At 38.6% G+C, this 17,455-nt stretch overlaps 1 non-coding gene across 1 annotated transcript; it reads right to left on the reverse strand.

Moving 5' to 3' along the window:
* Nucleotides 1-1,299: 1,299 nt before the first annotated feature.
* Nucleotides 1,300-1,406, reverse strand: LOC116631864. Its single transcript, XR_004299302.1, has one exon. It is a non-coding gene; the product is annotated as a U6 spliceosomal RNA (small nuclear RNA).
* Nucleotides 1,407-17,455: the final 16,049 nt, after the last annotated feature.

Here is a 17,455-nt window from a genome sequence, read left to right on the forward strand (position 1 = left end):
TTATATTAATCACCATATATTACATCATTAGGTTTTGATATAGTGTTCCATGAGTCATTGTTTGCGTATAACACCCAGTGCTCCATTCAATCCATGCCCTCCTTAAGACCCATCACCAGGCTAACCCATCCCCCTGCTCCCCTCCCCTCTAGAACCCTCAGTTTGTTTCTCAGTGTAACTCTTTAGTCTTAATCATTGCAATTTCTTCCTTTCTTAATAGCACTTGCTATACCTTTTATTGTTTTATTATTTGGCTATTTAATTGTATTTTTCTCTTCCTTTCCATACTATAAGCTCCTTAAGGACAGGAGCTGTATTTGTTTGTCTTTAGCCACCCAGCACTCAGCACAATGATGGTACAAAGTAGGTAAACAGTAAATATTTTAGCAAATAAATCATTTATACCAGACATCTGGACAAGTATTTATTTTTTAAATATTCCACTTAATGTAAAATTGATATTTTATTGATAGAAAAAAAGTCACTCTGTTTTGCTAATAGCTTTGGTGAATAAGAAAGCAATTTACTCATATCCTCATGGCTTCTTATTCCTCTTGTGACTAATAGCATTAATTAGCAAGTTGGCTTTTAAGAATCATGAGTACATTTCGAGTTTATATAAGAACCAAATTTATGTCATTAATATAATTCCTCCCAATAGCCCCATGGTAAGAAACTGTAGAAGGTCACTGTGGAGGGATAGACAAATTTGTGCAAAGCCAAGAGATCGCCTAAGAGTAAAGGAATAGACATCCTTCCTCTTTTTAATGTTATTAGGCAGGATGAAAAAAGTTTATTCCAACTGAGAGATATTGGGACTCCATAATGGAAATGACCATGAGGAAACAGGAAGTCTGGGCAGGTAATCCAGGTTTAGTACCAGGACCAAAGGAAAATTAGAAAGGGGTGGCTCTGGTACAACATGTGGCTGCTCTGGAACACATTACTGAGACAATCACCCTGGCATGGAGGAAACACTTTAGCAATATGGTAATTCACGGAAGTGTAAAGTAAACGGCCACCATCTGTTTGGAGAAGACTGTCTGGTAGTAATCCAGGAGGTCCCGGATTCTGTTTTATTGAAAGGCCACTGAGGCCTGTAAGAAAATCAGCACAGTAGTGAGCAAGGCTCTTCTGAATTGTGGAGCACTAGTTTTCTACAGGAATCATAACAAAAGCAAATGCGGCCAAAAGGCTGGCCTACTAGTGGATTACTCAGTGCAGACCAACCGAGCTCAGAAGTTCTAGGAAGTTTGGAGAAAGATCTCCAGGTGGATGGTCCACATATTTTTTTTTTTTTTTAATATGGAATGCTTCACGAATTTGTGTGTCCTCCTTGCGCAGGGGCCATGCTAATCTTCTCTGTATCGTTCCAATTTTAGCATATGTGCTGCCAAAGTGAACACTGGTCCATATAATTTGAATGTGAATGAACAACATGGACTTAGTTAACTATCTCTGGCCGACACTGTCAGTGCTCCATCTACTTCCCATAGATCCTTACTACCATTTCCGAGCACAGAAGCTCTAGTTCCAACCGCCTGTCTTTGTGTCCTCTTGACTGAGGATTGACCACCAGAGCCCGTTCTGCTCGAGTGCTTAATGCATCAGAAGTGTTGGGGGATAGAAGAACTCCCTGGAAAATAGCTCAACCAATGGGAATTGGTAGAGAATTACCCCATTCCTGCATTTTCAAAAGGAATAACTGAGGAATGTATTCTATATGAATGCTCAGAATTCCCAGGTGGGAATAAATTACAGTGGCTCTGAGCTTGATAACATAACCCTCTCTTGACTTCCTTCCTTTCCCTGCCTGTATTGTTTCCTAGGGCTTGTATAACAAAACAAAACAAAACAAAAACCCCAAACAACAACAACAACAACAAAACAACAAATAAACTAAGTGACTTAAAACAACAGAAATTTATTTTCTTATAGTTTTGGAGGTTAGAAAACCAAAATAAATGCATAAGCAGGATCGTGCTTTCCCTGAAGGCTGTAAGGAAGAATTTTTCTTTGCTTCTTCCTCATTCTTAATGGTTGCCAAAAATCCCTGGTGTTCCTTTGTCTTACAGTTCTATCACTTGAATCTTTGCTTCCATCATCACCTCACCTTCTTCCCTGTCTCCTCTCTGTGTCTCTGTATCCACATCACCCTTTCCTTTCCCTTACAAGACACGTTATTGTCTGCCTTAACCCAGTATGACCTCGTTTAATTACATACGCAAGGCCCCATTTCCAAAGGTCATATTCTAGGTGGACATGAACTTTGGAAGAACACTGGTCAACAGGTATACTTTCTCATTTGTTTTTCCCACGAACAGTGTTTCTTTTTTTAAGATTTTATTTATTCATTTGAGACACAGAGATACAGAGAGAGAGAGAGAGCATGAGGAGGGGGAGAGGCAGAGGGAGAGGGAGAAGTAGGCTCCCCGCTGAGCCAGGAGCCCGATGTGGGGCTTGATCCCAGGATCCTGGGATCATGACCTGAGCCGAAGGCAGATACTTAACCATCTGGGCCACCCAGGTGCCCCAGAAACAGTGTTTCTTAAGATTACCTCTCAAGGAAACAACTTTCCCTTAAATCTTTGTTTCAAGGATAACTTTTGGGGGAGCTCTCACACCTTGCCTAACAACCATGCAAAGGTCTCACAAGAAGTAGATGTCTGTCAGGATAATACCTTCCTTCACTTTATCTCATTGCTTCTAGAGTAATACATTTGACCAAGTCTTGCTATGGATTAATGAAGGAAGTACTGTTTCTGCTGTAGGAGGTAAAGGATTATTCATCAAAAGGGTAGGAGAACACAGCTATTAGAAACCAACCAGAACCCAGAGATCATGATTGGGATGGTGCTAGATCAATGAGGGCTGAACATAAGGTTAAATAAAGTCGAGTTTATTAATAATTGGGCTCCTAAATGATTTCATAATTTATATCTGTCAAGGATACCTGGAGCTAGCCTTAATATGTTGATGGGATGAGTTCTTTAAGAATAAAAAAAAAAAAAAAAATACAAAGCTAGGTAATTAGAGGTAATGAGGTAGAAATGCCAGAACTGCCTTGTGGTCAAAAGGCTGAGAGCATAGCAAACTAGAGTAAATCGATTATATAAAATTAGAGAACCCAGCAGCTGCCTCTGATTTCCAAGGATTATCTCTAAGGATAATCATTTCCCTAAAGCAATGAGGAGGCACCAGTATTGTTGGGAAACCAGTGGTGGCTATTCTTCGAAGGCTAGGGATTAATGGTAGGAAGGCTGCTATTCAACTGGATAACATGAGAAGGACAGAATTCCAAAAGAACAAAGGTCAAGTTTTAGCACTTAACCATCAGAGACAAGGAGCCATAATTGTGGTAATGGTAGAAAGTCTGAAATGACACTTGTGACTCCCAGGAATCTGTGGATGACTAACAAACTATGGTGTTCTTAAGGTAAAGGTCCAAGAGCAGCCAGTGATTTCTTAACTTTTGTAATGAAAAAAATTTATTTATAAATTTATAGAGGGTGCCTGGCTGGCTCAGGCAGAAGAGCATGCGACTCTTGATCTTGGGGGGTTGTGAGTTCAAGCCCTATGCGGGGTGTAGAGATTACTTAAATAAATAAAACTTAAAAAAAAAAAAAAAAAAAGAGTGGGGGACCAGAAGGCTGATGGCAACTCTTACAATGCAATTTATAATCCTGAATCTAATTTCCAGACCTGCAACATTCCTCAAACAGAAGCTCCTCTGACTGAAGGGGAGGCCAGGGCTCTTTGAGAAATAAGTATTTAATGCTACAACAGGTATACATACTAGTAATTATTTCTATACATCTCAAAGAGACCTATGGTCATTCACCAGAGTAACTGTATAGTAAAGAAAGAGGAATACTCGAATATTTCAAGGATTGTTGAATATACTTTCAGCTGTCATTGATACTAGGGACCCCTAGTTGGAGTGGGGATTTCAAATTCTAGATGTTAAGTGAAGTACTGCTCTAAATCCATCTCACAGTGTAGAAAGTGGGTCTTAGTACCATATTCTATATCATCAGGAAAAGAACTACCCTGATGGAACATTGTAGTGTACTCTTAAAGACATAGCTTATGCCCTGACTATGGCATCCTTATAGTCGCAGTAGTATTCTTCAAGATGAAAAATATACAAGGGCCCATTAGCCAGGAAATGCTGATTTATCCCATTATGTGGAATATATGGGTTTGAGATCTAAGGATTAGAAGTAGAAGGAACCTTTTACCATCATTATCAGTGAGTCACATGTGGAATTTCTGCTTCCTTCTCCCCATAAACACAGATTCTGCTTGACTAAATGCCCTGGTCCCTAAAGGCACTTTTCTCCCAGGGGACACAGTAAGCTAAAACTGTGGCTACTGCCTAGTCACTTTGAAATCCTTATCCCAGAAGACCAAATGGCAAAAGTCACTACACAAGCAGGAGGAACTGATCATTCTACTATATAAAATATAGAGAAAACAATGTCTGAAACTCATGGGATTGGTGTTTCCATGCCTAGTGACAAAAGTAAATGAGCATTTATACCAGTTATGGTCTGACATGGAAAGGGTCATTTGGGGGCTCAAATCCCACCATGCAAGTAACTGAGAACAACAAAACTGCTGGTTGTGGATGCGGATAAGGGGAAATCTAGGAATGGCATGATAGATATTGCTGCCATTGGACAAACGAAGCAGTAGATGTTGGAGGTATCTCAGTAACACTCTTATTATTTTGTTTTGTTTTGTTTCAAGAAAGTAGAACTGCCAAATTTTGAAGAATTGTGAAATGACAAGAGTAAAATTGACTTAGCATACAAGTAGTACATTTCTCATTTTTTTTTCATTTCTCATTTTTTATTTGTGCATTTTCTAAGATATGAAATTATGGTCTTACAATATTGTAAATAGGATGTGAGGAGGAAAAACTCACTATAATTTTGCCATTATTTACTAGAGTTTGGCAGCATATGTAGATATAGAAATTTGTGCCCACATCTTTGAATATTTCTGAAAGCAGAAGGCTTACTAGAGAAGTTTGCAAACACACAATGATTAGGGACTCGTAGAATGGTGTTTCCAGGAAAAGAAGAATGAGAAAAATGCTCACCCAAGTTCCCACAGCTTTCAGAGTCTTCAGAAAAAAAAAATGAAATTTTCTAAGAATATAAGTGGAAAAGGAGGTTTCCTTCCATTGATCCCTATCTCTTCAGAATACCATTTCAGACGTATAATACCAAACAAGACCTCTACTGGGTTGTTCTCCCACTGATATGTGCTTAGTTTTTAAGAAGATTCTTGTCATGTTTTTTTTTTTTTTCCTTCCTACCCCACAACATCAGAGGAGGCAGACCCAGAAGGGGAGAGAACAGAATATCACAAAATACATAGCTCCAACGCACTCATCTCCACTGTAGAGAAAAGAAAAGAATGAAAGAATAAGTCCTGCCTCCACCCCACTCCAAATTCCTGGGACTGAAACAACCATTTAGGAAAGATATAAGACTTGAATTGAATTTTAATTGGAAGTTTAAATACAAGACTATAAGGAAATCGATAACAGAAAGTGTATAGAAGGAGTCATGTAATCTTAACACTAAGGAATTTACTAATCATTAGAGACTAGAGATTCTATATTATTCAGTTGGGGATATATGTTTTTTTAAAGGAAGAAATAAAAAAAGAAACAAGTCCAAACTTACTCATCCAGTGAATTTGCATTGTTTAATAAACTAGTTACATAGGATGACACCAAAGAGTGTGACATCAGATCACAGAAGACACTACATCCATTATTTTACAAGCAAAAGGACTGATAACTAAGACATATCTATGCAACCAGTGTGACCTGCATCACTAGCTGAGGCTGTCTTTGTTAGGGTTCTCTCACGACAATTAATTTACATGCAAGTAATATATTTAAGAGCTAATACCAGTAAATACCTGGAGAGGAGTTAAGAAGTAAAACAGGAAAGGGAAGGAAGTCTATTCTCCTACATTTTCCCCCACCTTTACTTGACATCCAGAGAATTAGGGTCAGTTATTTACAACTCTGAGAGCTCTCTCTATTTTATGTTTTCCTTAGTCTTCTTCTTTTTATACAGGTAAGAGAGGTGCCGGAGTTAGGATAGAAGGAGTAGAGCCAGTTAGGCTACCTCCTAACAAGCTGTCTGTTTTTTTTTTTTTATTGTTGTGTAACAACCAACCCCCCAAATTATTGGTTTGTCACGAGAAGAACCATTCCTTTTGCTCACATATCTGCAATTTGATCAGAGACTTATGGGGAATTTTGTCTCTGTTCTATATGGCATCAGCTAGAATGTCTGGACTGGGGCTGGAAGACCCACTTCCAAAGATGGCTCAATAAACATGGTTAAAAGGTTGGTGCTGGTGACTAGCTGGACACTCAGCTAGAGCCCTGATAACAGTTTTGTGGCACAAGAGCCTTTCCATGGAGCTGCTTGGACTCCTCACAACATGACTCATATTGTTGGTCAAAACAGCAACACAGCTCTGGGATATTCAGGAAGAAGGGGCATTGAATCACCTTTTTATGGAAGGAATGAGAGAGACTCTTGGTACTGCAACAAGCCCTGAGGTAAATGCCCAGTTATGCGTGCTCTCTTTAAAATGGAGGGTGGGACCGTAATTCCCCTTAGTCCTCAAAACAATATTTTGTTTTTCAACCATTTAAATTTATTTGCCCTAATTTAAAGGTAACAAAGCCATTTCATTAACTGTTTTGAGAATACTCTGAATTTCATGTGTATGTTTTTATCCCTTACAAATCCTTTTTTGCCCACATTAGATTGTCTTAAGAAATGAATAATCTTCAGAAATCTCTTATGTATATGAAAAATGAAAGAAGTAGAAAAGGAAATAGCTTTAAGCTAAGTCACACATCTCTTTAACAAATCAAATCAAATCAAAGTGGTGCTTCATGATGCAGCTATCAGCTAAATCCGGCCGATCAATTTGAATTTCTCCATGCCCTGTTCTTTTTCCCTTGCTTCCCCTGTCTTAACGTGTTTTCAAATCACTACTGATGCCTTCCACCTTCTTGACAGTTTCCTTTGTCACTGGTAAGGCTTGAATCTGGCATTGAACATAGGTATGACCGGGAGGATACTCAGAGTTTGTTGGCAAGAAAATCACCCTGAAAAAGAGTTTTCTTGCTTGTGTGCTTAAATATATCTGTTGAGTCAGATGGTTTTTTCCCCCAAACTTTTCTTCTTCATAGGGAAAGAAATGGCCTCGTGGAGGCAAGTCTCTGTGTCTGAATAAAAAGACTTAACTATAGGGGAAATTATTTCTATGTTGAAATGAATTCTTCTCTGCGGCTTTATTTTGAACTATATTACCAATATTCCTCACGAATACAAAATTGGACAGCCGAATTTCATATCATTTTGATGAAATGAATAAATTCAGTGGGGACTACCACTGGTGCTGAGGGTCTTCAAGATGGGAGAGTTTATTTTGAAGCGTTATCAGATAAGAACAAAAGACAATATAAGCTCCAAACAGGCAAGCTGATTTCATGTTTGCCTCAGGCAAACCAAATGTTCACTGTTGATTTACCATTGAATTGTGAAAGCAAAGGCTATAAAAGCAAAAACAATCTTTGTTCTTTTTTTTCCCCATTGTGGTTCCTTGATACCCTAAAGTAATATGATTTGCTATGGAGGATGTGAATAAGGGTTGCTTAGACTTATGGTTCTGGAAACTTCCAACCGTTTTAACATTGTGGACACGAGCATTAAAAAATCAAACCATTTCTGTGACAAAGGTTAGAAATATTGTTACAAAGATAGGGGAATTGAGTTTTAGTGATCTCTTTCCACCTTAGTGTCCCTGTAAAAGCTTTGAGGTGAGGTAAAGCAGTAACACCACAAAATGTGATTTCCAGTATACTGCATTCCTTTAGAAGGGCACAGGTTTACAAAGCATTAGCTATAAGCACCAGGGAGGTCACTAATATTTAAGTGGCTATCACCAGTGGGAGCAAGAATCTATGTTGTTGGACAATATCTTGCTAAGCAAGAAGAATCATTTCTTCCCTGAGGGAATTATACCAATCAGTTAACATAAACTGTGATGAATCAAAATGTTAAAGCAGCATTTTTTTCCCACCACCTTAAGAATAAAGGTGTTTACTTTCCTAACTTTCTTTACTGAAAAAAAATGGGGAGAAAAATCATAATACTGTGATACTTTCATAGGAATCTTTTTAACTTGATATAACTGATCTCATCAAAAATGTAAGGAGTCAGATGAGGGACCGAAAACTCATAAAAATTTGCCTAAATGAGCAGAGCTAAGGAAAAGCCAAGCATGGGAGTCAGACTCATATACTTTACTGACCTCAAAAATCTCTGATCAATTATTTACGCATTACAGCTCCTACTGGCCCTAAAAGTTACTAGGATCACTTACTTCATGTTCTCATCATGAGGAAAAAAAGTTTTAAAATATATCCCTCCCATTAGGTAAAAAGGAAAAATCCTTAATCATTTTGATATTATGTTAAAAATGTAATACCTACATTTTGAATCAAATAATACAACAAACCTCATCCTTTAAATTATATTAGAATTAACAGCAATAGCATGGAGTTCTCTGGAATTTTCATACGTCCCGGGCCACACACTGTTTCTAGGGCTGCTGTAACAAGTACCACAAAATTGGTGGTTTAAAACAACAGATATGTATTGTCTCAGTTCTATAAGACATAAGTCTGAAATCAAGAGATCAGCATGGTTGGTTCTTTCTGAGGGCTCTGATGGAGAATCTGTTCCCTGCCTTTTTTCTAGCTTCTGGTGACAGCTGGGAACCTTTGTCATTCTTTGGCTTACAGAAGCATCACTGTAATACCTGCTTCGATCTCCACATGGCACTCTCCCTGGGTGTCTCTTCTTCTCTCTTATGAGGATATTGGTCATATTGGATTAAAGGCTCACCCTACTCCAATATGACCTCATTGTAATTTGCATCTTACTTACATCTGCAAAAATCATATCTCCAAGTAGTCACACATGCACAGGTATGAGGGATGAAGACTTATCCACATATCTTTTGGGGAGACACAATTCAACCTATGACAGGTAGAAATCATGCAGGAGAGATCAGCTAAAAAACCATCACGCAGAAAATATAAAGCCTGAAAGAGCTGGATAGATGTGGTTATATCTATGTGTGTATGTATATGCGTGTTTGTGTATGTGCTAATGTATTCAAATTTACGTGTGATATCACAATTAATACATTGTTTTTAGACTAGTTCCTCTTTTTGAAATGGATATGAAGCTATGGAAAGTTAGGAATCTGAATGGACTATTTCAATGATCAGGTATGCATTTCCTTCTTCTCTGTCTACAAATAATTTACCAATGTTTAGATTTCTTAGCTGGAGATTTATCTTCAAGAAGTCTCTCTGGCCTTTGCCTTTGGGACTTGTATTCTCTGAGAAGATTCTCGGAATTCTCCAATCTTTTAATTTAAAAAAATCCTGGTTTTGGATGTATAAATTTATTATCTTTTTTCATACAAGTAGGAATTGATCATACTTTCTTCAGAAATTTTTATCATGAATAGTCATCATACCCTTGGTCCCATATTCTAATTTTCTAGTATTTAGATTTTTTTGGTAAATATTTCTTTAAATAGCTAAAATTATACCTAGTAATGATGAGGTTTCAAATAACATATGGAATATCAGTATAAATCTGAAAGCAGCTTTATAGAACACTGAAGACCATGATTTTACAGTTACATGGCACAAGAGTTCAGAGGCTATTCATCCGGAAAACCAGAATAAAAATCCTTAGGTCAACATTCATGTAATTTCTTAAAAAAGTAAAATACCTCCATAATATTTTAAAGAGATCCTGTGCCTCCTGTACACAAAGCAGCAGTCCATTTGGAGCAAAATATATTGGTTAAGCTGCTTAGAACTCAAGTCTTCCTATTTTGTGTATGCATTTTTATTTATCTGTTCCCCACTTTTTGTGGGTCTGATCTATGCTTGTTACAGAGTTTAAAAACCGTTCTGAAACCTAATTGAGTTGGTTTATTTTATTTTCTTTATACAATTTTTTTTGTCTGTTTTTTCCCATAATGATACTTTCACCGTACACTAATGCTTAGATGTCCTAAAAAAAGTGTTATTTGCTTTTGGTTTAGAAACTAAATTAGAGTAGCAAAAATACCCATAGTATCTGCCTCTCTTATTTTAAATGTGCTGGCTCTGACTTTTATGGGACACAGATTCCAGAGGAAGTGTAGCGGTAGACAATTATTAATTTTTATTCCCCCTTCCAGCTCAGAAGGTAGTTACCTAAATGCTATACTAAATTTGGAGAAAAGAATATTACCTCTGTGATCCATATTCTTCCCCTAAACTACTGAACTAGCTTTATTGCCCAATGAGCTAATGAAGAGGAAAGCAGCCACGGAGCATACACAGTGAAAAACTGAAAAGAAGGGTGAAAACTGGAGTCATCCAGCTCTTCTCCACTGCACCAAGTAGGGAGGGAGGGAAAAAGCTGCAGTGGGAAAGAAAGAACACCAGCTTCCTTGCTTACCCTCTCCTCCTCAGACCCACCAGAAAAACAGGGCAATCTATCCAGTGGGGACATTCCTTTGGCCCCACTCATGTTCACGTTGATAGTGAGCATACACTCGTGAAGGCATGTAAGACAGCCCTTCATGCTTTTATCTCCCTGATTTAGCCAACCATCTTTTAATGGCCTCTTGCAATTCTCTGTTAGGACTCTTACTGTGAGGAGGCTATCTCTCTGTCCATTGTTGGCCATTATGGGTTATAAAATGCGTTCCCTGGTCTGCAGAAATGATGGTCTGCTGTCCAAATTGGTGCAATATCTCCTGTTCTGGTTCTTTCATAATACTCAGCATTTGCATCTACCCTGAGTAGGTGTAGCCCAATGCACAGTCAGTGTCTATTCCTATCAGGACCCATCTGTAGCTCACAGTGCTACCAGCATCAGTCTCACTTGCCAGCTATGATCAAGGCCTTTTTCCGCCAGGGGATCTACCACATAGCCATCTGCAGTCTCTGCCTCTCTTGGCAGATAGGACAGTTTTTATTAATTTTTTTGTCTCAGAGGGTGCAGAAGGGCTATGTTTAGACTCAGCCCATCTCTGCGTTGCCGCCCTACCCTCAGGTTCACTCATTTCATGGATCCAGGTGGCCACATTAAGTGAGCACATGGGGATATCTGCTTGTTAATTCCAATCACCTTCTGAATCGGAAAGAAGATTCTTCTGAGGGCATCACCATGTCCTACTTTAATGCCAAATGTCAAATTCCCAGTGATTTTCATAGGGCTGTGTATGCCCCATTCCATTGCCCTCCTGCCTAACCATATGACTAGGTCACTGAGCGCTGCCTGGGAGTCAGTAAAAAGCCATACCTAGGAGATTTTACAACTGTTCAATTCTTCCATCACTGCTAGGAGAGCAGCATGCAATTCAGCCCACCAAGCTTTGTTTTTACCTTCTTCCCTCAGAGTGGTAGCCCTCCATATAGGATGTTGTCCATTCACCTTGGAACTGCCACTTCTTTGTCAGTCAGCTGAGAGTTGTTTATAGGGCACTGTCTATGTTAATAGAATCCAACAGCGTCTCATGCACTTCCAGAGTCAGTCTTTAAGGGGAAAAGAGGCTCCCTGCTTGTAAGTATCTCTTCCGTGAATTGCCCAGTCAGCATGATCCTGTACAAACCATTTAAATTTTGTGAAGTTTTTAGGGCACTGACAACCCCTTAAAGTGTTTCTCTAGGACGTCATCATAGACATTATAGGTACTTCGGATTTTAAGATCACTTTATGTCGGCTTCATGGAGGTAGCTTCAGTTAACAATGTCCAATAACAAGGTAGTAAATGCCCCTCAAATGGAAATTCTTCTAGTCTAAAACCCCAGTAGTGTTGTTGGGAGATGTTCATAAGCCCCAATCTATGCTCCACTTAGGGCTACCACACAGAGGATTTCCCTACCAGCACTCCAGCTTGTCTTTCACACTGTGTGGGCTCAGGCAGTCTTATTGGTTCCCATTTAGTATGTCCAATTAACGTTGCCTGAAGGGCAGATTTACATGCTTTCTATTTTACAGTACTAGGTAGGGAGAGCATTCCCCAGTGAGATACAATGCCTATTTCTACAATATATCAGGTAAAAGAGACTTCACATAAAACCCTTTCACATAAAACCTATTCAAACATACCAATTCTCCTACACATTTTTACTTTAATTCCATCAACTCTTACCCTTACATCTTCTGTTTCCTAACTGTAGCCTCTATTAAGACTTCATCCACGGGTGCCTGGGTGGCTCAGTTGGTTAAATGACTGCCTTCGGCTCAGGTCATGATCCTGGAGTCCCAGGATCAAGTCTCGCATCAGGTTCCCTGCTCAGCAGGGAGTCTGCTTCTCCCTCTGCCCCACCCTCCTCTCATGCCCTCTCTCTCTCATTCTCTCTCTCAAATAAATAAATAAATAATCTTAAAAAAATAAAAAAGACTTCATCCATAGGTTTTTGCTTTACAATACTAGAGAGGGGAAGTATTCCCCAGCCAGACATATTATTCATTCTCAAAAAAAAAAAAAAAAAAAAAAATTAGGTAAAAAAGACACAACTTGTTTATATAAAGCTTGTTTAAACATTCCAACTTCCATAATCCTGTCAACTATTACATTTTTATATTCTCTCAATCCACCTGTAGCCCAAATCAGGGCTTTGCCAATGGGTTTGGTACCACAGTTCATGGAACAACACCTGTATTAAGGAATCCTGGTAACGTCTCTTCTCTACCCCTGACCTACCCCTGTGCAATAGGCTTTGCGTGCCCAGCAAAGAGTAAAGCAGAGAGACCCTGGTCCTTTTGTCAATTTTTTATCTTTATTAACCTAATCACTGTCCTAAGTGATTTCTGGTCAAGTTTTTCATAGTAATCTCTACCTTACGACTTTTTAAATTTCTCCAAATTGGAGAAAAGAGAATAGACGTGTTTGGGGCTGTTTAATGTTAGGGGAGCAACAGGGGATCCCTTTGGTACCCCAAAGCTTTGACAGTGCTATATTATAACCTTTATTTTAATCCATCAACGTCCATTTTATTCATTCCATTTCTTAATAGCCATCTACAGATTTCCACCCTGCTTGGATGAGTTCTATAACTCCTCCCCTCCTGTTTCCTCTTTGTTTCACTCCTGCTAACATTTGCTTTACCCACCTTATTTCTTAAAATAACCTTTTACAGATTTCTACCTAATTGGGAAGAGCCCCTTGACTCTTACCTAGGCCATTCTCTTGTTAATTGACCTAATTTATTTATTTGTATCTGTAAGACCCAGTAGGGAAGCTGAGACAGTAAATTCTTTCTGTCCCTTGGTTATAATGGGGTGCCCACGTGAAAAAGGCCCCTTTAGCCACAGCATTTACTATGACTAGGTAACTGGCATATTCATGGGTAAATATCCTTGTTGTCATAAAGCCAGTCCCATGTGGCTTGCATATGAAGCATATCAACTGCTACATCTGGGGAATTCCACATGGCATTTATAGGGGGAGATGGACAGCCTCCCTTCTCAAGGTAAACAGACCATACAGTGGCTCTTACCCAGTTCGCTAGGCTGACATATAACCATCTGTGATTGTTCCATAGTGAGCTGTGGGTCCTGTGTCAACCCAAACAAGCTCTTTCATTCTGCAGCATTCAAAACCAAAGATACAGCTCCTAAATTATACTCAAACCTGCTTCAGTAAAGGTTCCTTAAGAACTTGATGATATCAATCCACAAAATGAAACAGTTCTTGTATACTGCCCTCCTTGGTTTCCTGGTTTGCCCTTTCCCCATGTTGCCTACCTTATTGGTGACTAGTTAATTATAAAAGGATATAATTCAGGGCGAGCCAGATGGAAGAGATGCATAGGGCAAGGTACGGGGAAAGGGTGTGAAGCTTCCATGCCATCTTGGAGTATACCACTCTCCCCAAATATCCACCTGCTCATCAACCAGGAGGTTTTCCAAATCGCACCATTTTGGGTTTTTATGGAAGTTCCATTATCATGGATGAAATCTTTGGCCATTGGCGGTTGAACTCCATCTCCAGCCCCTCTTCCCTCCTCAGAGATCTGGAGGAAGCCTTGGCTCCACTCGAAACAGGGCCCCCATCCTTAGAGGCTTTCCAAAAGTCACCTCATTAACACAACAAAAGATGCCTTTATTGCTCTCTTGCTCTCATCACAGAAAATTTCAAGAGTTTTAGGATTTCTGTGCCAGATACCAAATATTTATTTCTTATTACACATCACAATATTATAGTACCTTTGAAACTTCATAGAAATCTACTTACTTGGAATATATGATGGGACTTAATTTCCAAAGACTTCCTTTTGAAGAAACAATAACCTGCACAAATGCTTCTCACCCTTTTTGACTATGAACCAGAACAATAAAAATGGAGTCACTTATGTCAGGGACAAAATGGAGTTGGCCAAAGCAGTCACATTAAAGAAAAACAAAACTCAACCTTACCTAAGTTGCAGGAATTTATAGCTCTTTTCAGAAATCAGCAGAGGATCTCAACCAGTCCCCAAATGCCAAGTTTGTTTATACCATCTTTGGGCTCCCTTGTTCCTCTGACTCAGCTACCCTGATCCAAATAAGAAAGAACACTACTAGGCAACCAATCAGCTGAAAAAGTCAAATAACTTCCACATTTACCACATTAAAAAAAAAAAAAAAGACTTTAGTCTGTGAGCAACTTGGAACTCTTTGCTCCATTAACCTTGAGTTTCCTGGTTTGCAGGTGGAAACTCTTGCAATGAACTCATCTTCCTGATATACAGTTTGGTTTTTCACATGACAATGACGTTTAAAAATTTCAAAAAAATAATGATTCCATAGGAGGAGATGGTCTCTGGAATTTACTATAATTTGATCGAAAAAATAAGTATTAAAAAGATAAAACCTTCTACCAATGTAGGACTTTTAGGAAGAAACTATTATTTTATGAATTTGTAAAATTAGTGGTTTTTTGAGAATTGGGTGCATTAGCTTATAGGATAACACTTCTCATTTTTTTTTTTTTAAAAGATTTTATTTATTTATTTGACAGAGAGAGACAGCGAGAGAGGGAACACAAGCAGGGGGAGTAGGAGAGAGAGAGAAGCAGGCTTCCCACGGAGCAGGGAGCCCGATGCGGGGCTCGATCCCAGGACCCTGGGATCATGACCTGAGCCGAAGGCAGACGCTTAACGACTGAGCCACCCAGGCGCCCCAACACTTCTCATTTAACTGAGAATTAAAACAACTTTATTTTGACATTAAATTATCTGAAAAAATATCATTTGTTTTTCCCTATAAAAAAAGCTTATTTTGAATTAGTTTGAAATAAAACTACTTTGAATTAAGAATTTTTAGAAATTTATAGAATTCTTTTAAGTAAATCTCTCCATATATGTTTTTATAGCAGTTAAAAATCTGTTATTCCTATTTACACAGTTTTACTGATTTCTCTTTGCCTTTCAAAATTCTTCCTTCATGCTCCTTACATTTTGTAAGAGGTGGGGAGAGGCAAAACTGTAATTTATATCAAAGTGAAATTCTCATAATATCTTTGAAGATTTTAGACTTTTAAAACATGGTTTATCTTTGAAAAATCAAGTATCACAGCTGTTACTAAGAAACCCGGACTGCCAGATTTAAACGTGATAAAAATGTTAAAAATCCATCTCTTTTATGAAGTACTTTATCTTGGTCTTCTAGTTCAGGACATCGAACTAGCTTCAGACCAAAGCTACTCTAAGCAGTAAATACTGACATATCAACACCATACAGCTAATTAAGTTTTCTCTCATCTTCCAACATTTACATTATCCCCCTAACCACACCCTATTCAGGAAAATACTTCTATACTTACCTATCTCCTGTTATCTCCTCCAGTTGCTTTGTTGTTTTTACTTCATTACTACTTTTAATTCCTTCGTTCTGTTATTCAGCCTTAAGCCAGATGTTTCTTCCTTAAAAATAATAAAACAGAATATTTCCTAGAGGTCGTTCTGTTCTTATTGTATTCAGTGCCCAGCTTCCCCCTTAATTTTCTACACTGGAGGTTTACGCTCGGTATCCATGCATACCCAGGGATGTTCCTTTTATTACTTATTTTACAGATAACAGTAGAAATCGACAAGCATCTGTTGCCTTCCCAGCATGTATCCACCCTGTGCACTGTGAGCAGCCATACAACTGAGAGGAGTTTGACTCTACTCCCAGCTTTCAAGTTTGCTCTATCATCTCAGCCCCCTTGCCTCAGGGATTGATTTAAACTATGCCTATCTCAATTAGCACACAGCAAGGTTGGAGATCTGTGGTAGGCTGAATAATGGCCTCCCAAAGATGTCCATGGCCTAATCTCCCAAATCTGTGAATATTACCCTATATAGCAAAGGGATTTGGTATTTGTGATTAAATTAAGAATGTGAGGTATAGAGATGATCCTGAATTATTCCCTTGGGTCCTAAGTGTAATCACATGGGTTTTTATTAGAAGGACTCAGGAGGAGTCAGAAAGCAAGGAGAAGGTTATGTGATGATGGAAGCAGAGATTTGGAGTGGTTCATGTTGGAGACATAGAAAGGGACCACAAGTCATGGGATACAAACAACAAACACTGGAAGAAGCCACTAAACACTGAATAAGGCAAAGAAAAAGATTGTATCCTCAGAGCTTCCAGAAGGAACCAGTCTAGCAGACACCTTGCCTTTAGCCCCAAGAAACTGATTTCAGACTTCTGGAACTGTAAGAGACTAAATTTTTGTTATTTTAAGATGCTACATGTGTGGTATTTTGTTGCAGCAGCAATAGAAAACTAATATAGGATTAGGACCCAATCAATGGGCTTTTCTTGTGTAGTTGGTTACAAAACGAATTTCATTTTTTTCTGTATGGTATATAGAACAGAGGTGACGTATGGAACTACTAGCCATTAACCCATATGATTGAGGACAACTTGAATGTGAAACTGACAAATGCAGAAGAGTTTAAAAAAAAAGAAAGAAAAGTACAGAAAAGCAGGAGCATAGCCCTGGTCAAAACATGCTTGAAACCTGCAATGATTCAGGACTGTTACAGTTACGTAAGCTTATAAATTATCTTCAATATTGACAAGAGTTTTTCAATTACTTGCGACAGAAAGCAACTTCATTGACGTAACAGTTTTGCACAAAACCTAAAATTTTAAATACAACAGCTAATATGCTTTCAAAGCTGGTTTGAACCAGTGTCACAGATTAGTAAGGACTCTGAAAGCAGGCTTGGTATTATGGTGCCTGAATTGTTCACCACCATATCCTCATTCTCTAGCACTGTTAATGAATGTAAATAGATGCTTAATACTACAGGGCGCCTGGTTGGCTCAGTCAGTTAAGCGTTGGACTC

Source organism: Phoca vitulina, unplaced genomic scaffold, assembly GCF_004348235.1.
Source record: "Phoca vitulina isolate PV1807 unplaced genomic scaffold, GSC_HSeal_1.0 scaffold5, whole genome shotgun sequence".
NCBI lineage: Eukaryota > Metazoa > Chordata > Mammalia > Carnivora > Phocidae > Phoca > Phoca vitulina.